This window comes from Emys orbicularis, chromosome 3 (genome assembly GCF_028017835.1).
Source record: "Emys orbicularis isolate rEmyOrb1 chromosome 3, rEmyOrb1.hap1, whole genome shotgun sequence".
Lineage (NCBI taxonomy): Eukaryota > Metazoa > Chordata > Testudines > Emydidae > Emys > Emys orbicularis.
The window spans coordinates 172,137,539-172,146,399 of record NC_088685.1 but is presented as its reverse complement, the minus strand read 5'-3'; positions in this window follow the sequence as shown (position 1 = coordinate 172,146,399).

Genomic DNA, 8,861 nt, shown 5'->3' with positions numbered 1-8,861 from the left:
TTCACCATAATCACACTTACTGGAGGGCTTTCCCGTCTTGGCTCCAGATACTGTAACTACCGTTTGTAACCTAGGGACACCCCTTCCTAAGCATTGTTTTGGCTGGCAGTCTGAAAAAAATGCTAGTGAAAAATGAAAACTGCAGCTTACATTTTTACAATCTCTTCCTTTACAATAATGGTGAGAACATACCAATGCCTTTTAAATTAAAATAACAAGAATAGCTCGAGACAGGAAACCCCCATCGAAACACAGGAGTTTGTGACAAGGAAGCAGTGCTCCACATTTGAATCAGTAAGAGAGGCTGGGTCAAGTTCTATTAGAAAATGCTTCTTCTTAATCTAACATTGGTTTTGCTATGAATATGGTATATCATTTACTGCATGTTTTGTCAAGTAACTATTAGAACTTTCCTTTAAACAGTTGTGACAGTCTCCAGCTGTGCCTCATTTGCTCTCCCACTCAGCTGCTAATTAGTTTTTTCTTTATCACCAGCAGTGGCCTAGACTGTCCGCTTCCTCATGGGAGGGGATGTGCCATTTATGGTATGTCTACACTGCAGCTGGGAGCATAGGCTCCGATTCCATGGGTGCTCTGGGGCTCAAGCACCCACTGACAAAAACAAAAATAGGAGGTGCTCAGCTGGATTAATCTTTTGTGGGCCCTGCATGTCCAGACCATGGCCCCGCCTCCTGCTCTGCCCGCGCTCCGCCCTGAGGACCTGCCTCCACTCAACCTCTTCCCCTGGAGGCTCCACCTGCCGCTCGCATGGGTGGTAGGGGGTGGAGAGGAGCACCCACCAGCAAAAACAAAAGTCATCGCCTGGGTAGACAGAATGGTGCTAGCAGAGCTTGAGCTAGCGTGATAAAAATAGCAGTGTGGATGTTGGAGGTCGAGTGGGGACTTGGGCTAGCCATCCCACTTTAGACCTGGGGTGGCGGTGGGGGTCAGGTGGGCTTGACAGCCTGAGTTGCCACCCAAGACACAATGTCCACACTGCTGTTTTTAGCATGCTAATGCAACAAGTGTCTACACCTGGGCTGGGAAGCGCGCTCCCAACTGCAGTGTAGACTTACCCCTAAGGGTATGTCTGCACTACAATCTGAGGTGTGACTGCAGCATGAGACCCAAGCTAGCTTTACCTGCACTAACAGCTAAAAATAGCAGTGTAACTGCAGCGCTATGGGATTCAGGGTGGGCTATCAATTCAGGGTCCCCAGACTGAGTGTACAATCCACACTGAAGTCTGTGCTGCCCTCATTGTTAAAAGTGTGCCTTATTTCTACTCAATTTGTCTAGGTTCAGCTTCCAACCATTGAATCTAGTTATGCCATTAACCGCTAGATTACAGAGCTGTCTACTATCAGCAGTCTCTTCTCCGTGTAGCCTGTGGTCACCTCTTCACCTTCTCTTGGAGAAACTAAATCGATTGAGATTTTAGTCTCACTGTAAGGCAGGTTTTGGAGATCTGGAATTATTCTTGTGGGTCTTTTTACTGATCCCTTTCCAATTTGTCAACATCCTTTTTGAAGCAAGGACCACAGAACTGGAGACAGTAGCACAGTAAAGGTTTCACTAATACCACCTCCCTACCCCTACTTGTTACACCCTTGTATGCATTCGAGGATCAGGTTCTCACTCTTAGCTACAGCACTGCCCGGGGAGCTCATGTTCAACAGATTACCGACCATGACCCCTAAGTCCTTTTCAGAGTAACTGCTTGTAAATGTAGTCCCCCATTTTTTAACTGTGACCTCAATTCTGTGTTCCTAGATGGAGGAGCTTGCATTTGGCTGAATTATGTTGTGCAAATAAGCCCATCTTAACAAGTGATCCAGGTTGGTCTAGATAACTGACCTGTCCCCATCATTTACCCTGTACCAATTGTGTGTGTGTGTCATCTGCAAACTTTACCAGCAGTGATTTCATATTTTCTTCCAGATAATTGCTAATGATATTGAATAGCATCGGGCTTAGAACAGATCCATGGAGGTACCCCACAAGATGATGATTCTTTGTTTAAAATTAGTTTTTGAGATTTATCAGTTAATCAGTTTTTAATCCATTTCATATGTGCTACATTGATTTTTGTATAGTGCTTTTAAAAAAAAAAAAAAAATCAGACCATACAGGAATAAGGCAAATGCGTACAGAAGCCTAGGCATATTATTATCCACATAATTACCTTTGTCAGCCAAACTTGTAATCCCATCAAAACACAGTATCAAGTTGGTTTGACAAGACTTTTTTTCCCCACATAACACTATGTTGGTTGGCCTTAATTATGCTACCATCTTTTAATTATTTACCAATTGTTTAGGCTAACTGGTGTATAGTTATCCAAGTCCTCCCATTTACTCTTTTTAAATACTGGCAAAATATTAACTTTTTTCCAGTCCTTTCAAATTTTCCTAATATTCCAAAACTTATCAAAAATCAACATTAATGGTTCAGTGAGCACCTCTGCCAATTCTTTGAATACTCTTGGGTGAAAGATGGCTGTTCCTGCCAAATTAAAAATGTTTAATATTCAAATAATATCCATGGGTCCTACACATGCCTACACCACATGATGTGATACTTCATCCAGTGCACTAAATGCTTCAATAACTATGTGTGTGAAATGAGACAATCACTATATTACTGAATTAATTCACACAGGAAAATGATAAAGACAAAAACACCACTTCACCTGTGGGTGAACACTTTTCACGAAGGGATCACTTCATATCTGACCTCTCAGTCCTCATCCTAAAAGGAAAACTGCACAACACCTTCAAAAGACGAGCCTGGGAGCTGAAATTCATAACTTTGCTAGACACTAAAAATAATGGACTGGATTTATGGCTTATTACACCTCTACCCCGATATAACACAACCCGATATAACACGGTAAAGCAGTGCTCTGGGGGGCGGGGCTGCGCACTCTGGTGGATCAAAGCAAGTTTGATATAACGCGGTTTCACCTATAACGCAGTAAGATTTTTTGGCTCCCGAGGACAGCGTTATATCGAGGTAGAAGTGTACAACAATCTATAACCCACTAACAACCCCCCACAGCTGCCTTCTCCCCCTTCCCCTTCACCACAGAAGGTGTTAACAAGGCACTTCACCTTGAATGGTCCCTTGAAATGTGTTGTTTACTTATGCGAAAATCTGTTTCACTTGTATTAAGATGTGACATCCTGAGTACATTTCCCATCCCAGTCCTGAAGAAGAGCTCTGTGTAAGCTCAAAAGCTTGTCTCTCTCACCAACAAAAATTGGTCCACTAAAGATATTACCTCACCCACCTTGTCTCTCCAATATTTAAAACTGACAGGTATTTCCAAGGAGTGTTTCAAAAATTCAGTTATGAAAAATGTTTAAGAATGTTATTAAATAAGCATTTTCTGGCCACCTCTTAAAATATTAGAACCAGTTATCTTTGAGGTTCCATGGAACATCACAGCCCCACTTAATCACATCAGCCAGCCTAGCTATGTATGAAAAGAGATAAAACAGAAAGGCATGAAGAACCAAAATGGATCCAGTTGTCAATTTATGCATGGCTGGGGCTGAAGTCCCCTAAAGGGGTGCATCTACGCAGGGATATTAGTAACAGGGCCCCTTCCCAGGAACAGTGAGTAGCATGTTCTCTCCTTTGAACCTGCAATGGTTGAAGCCATGCTGACCTTTTCAGGGTCACACATTTTCCCTACAATTGGGCTCTGTGATGGGGCGCCTGCCCCACACTGGGCTCTAAGGGGTTATTAGAGCCCTTGGGAGGCTGCTTAGGAGGCATCCAAAGAGGGGCTGTGAGCAGCAGCCAATCAGGGCCCGGGTGGCCCATATAAAAAAAGGGCTGCAGAGCAGAGCAGCGCAGCTTCAGTCACCCCCTGGAGCTCGAGGAGGGAGGAGGACCAGCTGCCTTGCAGGCTGAAGGCAGCAAGCACCATGGACAGAACAGTGCTGCAGGCAGAGACCCAGGGACCTAAAGGCAGCTCCTGGGGGGCTGTAGGCTGAGGCCAGGGCAAAGAGGGTGCTGGGGCCGCAGGGAATTGGCCCAGGGAGACCTACTGAGGAGTCAGAGGGGAAGCAGCAAGTAGTGGCCATCTACAGGGTCCCTGTGCAGGCCCGGGTCTCTCTCCCCCCTCGCCACTGAGGAAGTGGCCAGACATTGGGTTGCAGTTGCCACTGAGGGAAGTGGCTGGACCTTCGGACTGCAGTACATTCCCCCTGGAACGGGGGGAGCACAGAGTGCAACAACGCCAGAGGGCTGTGTCATGAAGAGGATGTCACAGTCCTTGGAGGGACGTGGTTCCAGGAACAGAAGCGATGATGGGCAGAGCACCACCAGAGCAAGGCGCACTGGCTACCAGAGCGAATTCCCATATTGGGCACGAGGCGGCGCTGGAGCGGACCCCGTTACAGGCTCTCAGAGTTTGTCAGGCTCTTACAGTTATGTTTTACCTCCAACTCATGGTCCCAGCATTGTGGCCACCATGCTTATAAAGATCGACATGAAGCCATGGCTCCCTTGAAAAGAAGCCTACACTCAATGAGATGGAGAGGTAGCAGTTGAGAAATGCTTTGCGGGGCACTGACTTTGTCTCTCCTCTAAATGGGTTAAATGCACTATATTTACAGCATTCTGAGCCCTTATCAGCTTGGGGTGGGGGATGAAAAGAACCAGGGAGTGAGAGAAAGAAACAAACTTGGGTCGAGAAATTGAATCCTGTCTCTCTTGCATCCTAGTATCACCACTGAACCAGCCTCAGAAAGGACTATGTTTTTGAGTCAGTTTCACACTGTACATGATGTTTTGCCAAAGATATTCCTTTATAAGTTTCGTGTGTGCGTGTGTGTGTACACGCACGTGTGTGTGCACGCACATGTCACTCAAGTCACTTTTGTTTGCTGCCTCAGCTGAAATTCTTCGTGCTTGCTGAGCCAGGAATCCACCAGACAGACAAATTAATAGATTACCAGAAAAGCAAAGTACAAGATTAGCAGAATCCTGAGAGGTAAAAATTTATTGATTTATATCTGATCAGCATGTTATGATATGGTCACACCTGCTCATACAGCTGACATTCTCATAGCCAAAGAGGGATTTTTTTTCCTTTTAAAAATACATTTTTTTCCAGCAGGAAGGAACTTTTTTTTTTTTTTTTTTTTTAAAAACCCAAACATTTTCATATTAAGGAGAAATTAAAAACAATGGCTTTTTTCAACACATGAGAACAGGGCTGGTCAGCACTGGATCTCGTAGTGCTTTAAATTCAGCTTTCACGTTTCCCCTCACCCCCTTTTTTCTATACACTTTTTTCACTGATCACAGAAACACAACACAGACAAAACCCAGAAGGGAAATGAAGAGGTAGATGTAACTACAACCATTGCACTGTTCTACAGATTGTGCAAGATGCCTCAGTGTACTCCAAAGAGTTCCATTTTTCTGTTACCTATTACTGTATACAATATTTGTTAAAATGTTAACTTAAAACTAAAAATGACACTTAGGGTATGGCTACACTACCCGCCGGATCGGCAGGCAGCAATCAATCCAGCAGGGGTCGATTTATCATGTCTAGTCTAAACACGATAAATCAATCCCCGAGCGCTCTCCCGTCGACTCTTGAGAGGTGCAGGCGGAGTCGACGGGGAAGTGGCAGCAGTCGACTCACCGTGGTGAAGACACCACGGTAAGTTGATCTAAGTACGTCGATTTCAGCTACGTTATTCACGTAGCAGAAGTTGCATAACTTAGATCGATCCCCCCACCCCAGTGTAGACCAGGCCTATGTAAGTGCTACTGTTAAGAGATATAGTCCAGGGCCATGGAACGTATGGCGCTGTGTATACTGCTTTGCCTAGCTGAAGTTGTTTAAAATGATGTGCTTCACACATCAGAAACATACAAGATGGCAACACTTTCTAGGAAAAAATTGAATTCCCATCTTTCTAGCCTGAAGGCAGTCCATGGCTTACTTAGGGTCCAGATTCTATATTCTTTACATGCTCTGAACTTCCATCAACTTCAAGGAGGATTTTAGATGTAGAAAGAATGCATAGCCTGGCTCTAGAATCTTTGGGCCAAATTCTGCAGTCCTTACTCCAGCAAAGCTTCCAATGAATATAAAGAAAGTTTTGCTGGAGAAAGGACTTGCAGAAGTTGCTTCCTCTCCCCACCTTTTTCTTTTGTTAGTTCCAAAAATTAGCTTCTGACACAGAAAGACAAGTCTCCAGAAACAGCAACTATCTGTAATTTTAAATTAATTCTGAAATACAGTAATAACATATATGCACTAACTAAAACCCAAGCTGCACTGTGAGCAGAAACACAATTTTGCTACTTGATGTTTCCATGGTAAACACAGTGGACATTTAATATAACCTTACCCTCCCACATCAAACGAAAATATCATATCAACGAAGAAGGATTAAAAGCACATGGAAACTTGAAAAAGCAACTTTATTTTGTCACACTTAAACAAAAAGTGTCACCTGTTAGTTTCTGTAAAGAAAAATCTCTTTTGGTACCTATATCTAAATTACTGAAAAACGTCTAGGTTGTTGAAAAGATTTGATAAAAATATCCAAGGAAGAAATAAGTAAAATAAATCCAAGTGTGACCAGCCCTTTGTAAAATCACTTTTAGTAACTAACTACAAATTTTTGCATTCATTCTGACCATACACAACAAAACGCAGATACACAACAGGGAGAGGGAAAATTCAGAGAGACTAACGTTAACAATATGGCATCAAGAAAACTAAATTTCGTTGTACAAAATAAACATCGTTTTGTAATAAGTTTAGAGGAAATCAACTCACTGTAACACAACAGCTGTTCAATGTATAATTATTTTATTACCCAATGGTAAAATAAAAAGTTTAACTGTAAAATGCATAGACTCCTTACTTTTAAAGATTTTTCTCTGTATCACAGCCATGTAGCCTACAGTTGTACACAATAAAAATAAAACAATTCAGAAATGTTAACGTATGCAGACCTTGCAACTCAAGTACAGGTGGTTTTTCTTTTTTAATTTTGCTTTTCCAACTGTTTTAAAAACACTTAAATGTAAAAATTAACACATGCAATTTTGCAAAATACAACATTTTCTTTCATATGGCTGCATTATTTCCAAACAGTACAGTACCTTCATTTGTACAGTTACTTTATTCCATTTGATTTTGTTAGATCGGCACAAAGTAGTTCAGGCCAACTATCAAAAAAACAAACCCCAAACCTCAACCCCCAAACAGTTTTGCAATTTGGAAATCCCAGATTTAAGTAGCTTTGGTCCCAAGGTAAATTTTATGCCAAGGTAAAGTGGACCAGCCTAATACCTGCCACACACAGTATTCGGTATTTTTATTGTTTTCTACAAACAGAAGTAAAGGTTCACAGCACTTGTGGCAATGAGGGGAGGGGGGGGGAAAAAAAAAAAGACAGTGCCATCTTTTTGTGAAACGGGTGAATAATGAATACCACTACAACAGTAGTTATATTTTAGATGCAGTAAGTTGCTCCTTATTTCTGAGGACTTCTAGAAGAGAAGGATAAAAAAATTTTGACTGAGAAACGCAAATAAAAGCCTGGCTTTTTAAATATGTCTAAAGCAACTTAAAAAACCCTCTTTCAAGACAAATCATGACTGAAATAGTTGGTAGAACGGTTTGTAAGTTACAAGAGGACATGTAAGGAAAGGATTGTCACAAAAGGGAAAAAAACAACAGCAGTTCCATAATTTGTGAATGGTACAATGTTAATCATTTATGGGATCCAAAAAGCAGCAACTCTGAACTAAGGCTATATTGTTTGTTCACAAAGTGGTTATTAAACCATTTTAAAAGACGTACGATCTAAAACATGGAACCAACATTTGCAATTTTTTAAAAATTCTCTTTAGTTCTCCCTCATGTTCTAAAGTAGTAGAGAAATTAACAGTTCACAATCTGTATAATTAAATTTCCTGCGGATATTTCCACCCTGCATTGTTTTATATATTCCACCACAATACTGCTCCTTAAACTATCAATTCAAAGTTGTATTAATTATACTGCGACTTGGCAGGTCACTTTTACCATTAAAGTAATTTTCTACTAGATGCATTTTTCCCTCCAGAGAAAACTGTTCTGAACAGAAAACCCCTGGGTGGCTTGCAGCAAAGTGTCCACTACAGCTATGATCACTAACCAGGTGCAGGTAACTGAACTATCACTCAAAGGAGTTGCGTATTTTACAAGATAGCCTGCTAATCTCCAAACAGTCTAGACCAGCAGGGTACTTAATTACCATATTTCCTATATATTACCTATATTTTATATGTTTTTTTCCCTTAATAAAAAAATCCTTTTATCACTCCTGTTTTATTCTCCTTCATAAAGTAGCATCTAAGTCCAAGATGGGATGGTACTTCTACTCGGAATTCCTAACAGCAGTGTCTTTCCAATGTCACCTAATTCAACCATACTAAGACACGACACTCTCTTTTCACATCTTCCAGTGCAGATAGGAGAGAACCAATCTAATGTGACTTAATCTCCCCATTGAAACTACAATCAGTGCCTTAAAACAAAAATATTTTGCAATATAAAAAAAGGGAACAGGTTGAATAATAACCAAACGGACTGGGTAAATCATATGCCCATCTCGGCACACTATTGCTCACTCCTACTATTTCATTAGGCAGCATGTGAGTAATTAGTGTGTCACGCTAGGCCACTGGAAACACCATACTGCATTAGAAAAGCAATATACGCTTTGCATGCAGTATCAGGTTTATAATGAACAGTAGTCTGATGCATGCTACTGTTGTGCAACTTACTTAGACACAATCTTCCCTTTTTAGATCAACCCCTTCATTCCCAA